This window comes from Acipenser ruthenus, unplaced genomic scaffold (genome assembly GCF_902713425.1).
Source record: "Acipenser ruthenus unplaced genomic scaffold, fAciRut3.2 maternal haplotype, whole genome shotgun sequence".
Lineage (NCBI taxonomy): Eukaryota > Metazoa > Chordata > Actinopteri > Acipenseriformes > Acipenseridae > Acipenser > Acipenser ruthenus.
Window position 1 is genome coordinate 305,001 of NW_026708927.1, and position 2,500 is coordinate 307,500.

The following is a 2,500-nucleotide window of genomic DNA, read 5'->3' on the forward strand; positions in this document are numbered from 1 at the left end:
CAGAACTGAACACAGTATTCTAGGTGAGGTCTTACTAATGCATTGTAAAGTTTTAACATTACTTCCCTTGATTTAAAATCAACACACCTCACAATATATCCGAGCATCTTGTTGGCCTTTTTTATTGCTTCCTCACATTGTCTCGATGAAGACATTTCTGAGTCAACATAAACTCCTAGGTCTTTTTCATAGATCCCTTCTTCAATTTCAGTATCTCCCATATGATATTTATAATGCCCATTTGTATTGCCTGTGTGCAATACGTTACACTTCTCTCTATTAAAATGTAATTTGCCACGTGTCTGCCAAGTTCTGAATGCTGTCTAGATCATTTTGAATGACCTTTGCTGCTACAACAGTGTTTGCCGCCACTCCTATTTTTGTGTCGTCTGCAAATTTAACAAGCTTGCTTACTATACCAGAATCTAAATCATGAATGTAGATTAGGAATAGCAGAGGACCTAATAGTGATCCCTGAGGTACACCCCTGGCTACCTCACTACATTTTGAGGTTTCTCCTCTATTTAGTACTTTCTGTTTTCTACATGTTAACCACTCCCTAATCCATGTGCATGCATTTCCTTGAATCCCTACTGCATTCAGTTTGAGAATTAATGTTGAAAGGGAGGGAAGATCTTCTCCACAGAAGATTCTCCCAGCCTTTCAACTTTTTTCAAAAACAATACAATTAAAAAAGGCATCAGTGTTTAATTTCCAGACGATTTTAAACTCGCAGCACATTTGAAATGACCATTGGAACAGTATTTCTTAAAAAAATGTGTATATATTAAATATTTTTAAATAAACTATTTTATATATTTCTTTTCTCAAACAGTTTCCCAGTTTTTAATCATTTGAAACTGGTACTGTCTTCAACATGACTGTTCCTAATGAATTAGCCATTCTCCTTGCATTATGCTGTTGGACTTTTGAATGACAAATGTTCGTTTTGAAAAGTAAATGTTGAAAAACAGGGAAGATCTTCTCCACAGATTAATTACAAATACAAAACAGAAAATAATTGATTGCATAAGTATTCACCCCCTTGAGTCAATATTTGGTAGAGGCACCTTTGGCAGCAATTACAGCCATGAGTCTATTTGGATAAGTCTCTACCAGCTTTGCACATCTGGACACTGCTATTTTTGCCCATTCTTCTTTGCAAAATTGCTCAAGCTCCGTCAAGTTGGATGGGGACCTTTGGTGAACAGCAATTTTCAACTCTTTCCACATATTCTCAATTGGATTGAGGTCCGGGCTTTGACTGGGCCACTCCAGGACATTGACCTTTTTGTTTTTAAGCCACTCCAGTGTGCCTTTGGCTGTATGTTTGGGGTCATTGTCCTGCTGGAAGATGAATCTTCTCCAAGTCCCAGGTCTCTTGCAGACTTCAGCAGGTTTTCCTTCAGGATTTCTCTGTACTTTGCCGCATCCATTTTGCCCTCTATCTTCACGAGCTTTCCAGGCCCTGACGCAGAGAAGCATCCCCATAGCATGATGCTGCCACCACCATGCTTCACGGTAGGGATGGTGTTCTCAGGATGATGTACGGTGTTAGGCTTGCGCCAAACATAGCGCTTAGCGTTGTGGCCAAAAAGCTCTATTCTGGTCTCATCAGGCCATAGAATCTTCTTCCACTTGGTCTCAGAGTCTCCCACATGCCTTCTGGGAAACTCTAGCCGAGATTTGATGCGAGTTCTTTTCAACAATGGCTTTCTTTTTGCCACTCTCCCATAAAGGCCAGTTTTGTGAAGCACCCGGGCTATTGTTGCCATATGCACAGTGTCTCCCAGCTCAGCCGTGGAACACTGTAACTCCTTTAGAGTTGCCATAGGCCTCTTGGTGGCCTCCCTGACTAGTGCCCTATACGCCCGGATACTCCGTTTTTGAGGACGGCCTGTTCTAGACAGATTCACAGTTGTGCCATATTCTCTCCATTTCTTAATAATGGACTTTACTGTGCTCTGAGAGGATATTCAATGCCTTGGAAATGTTCTTATATCCTACCCCTGATTGGTGCTTTTGAAGAACCTTATTCCGGATTTGCTTTGAATGTTCCTTCACCTTCATGATGTAGTTTTTGTTAGGAAATGTACTAACCAACTGTGGGACCTCCCAGAGACAGGTGTATTTAACCTGAAATCATGTGAAACACCTTAATTGCACACAGGTGGACTCCATTCAACTAATTATGTGACTTCTAAAGACAATTGGTTGCACCAGAGCTTATTTAGGTGTGTCATAGCAAAGGGGGTGAATACTTATGCAATCAATTATTTTCTGTTTTATATTTGTAATTAATTTAGAACAAGTTGTAGATTTTATTTTTCACTTTGACATTATGGACTTTTCTTGTGTTGATCAGTGGCAAAAACTCCCAATTAAATCCATTTTGATTCCATGTTGTAACACAATGAAATGTGGAAAAGTCCAAGGGGGGTGAATACTTTTGAGAGCCACTGTATTTCTTAGCAGACACCCTTATCCAGGACGACTTACA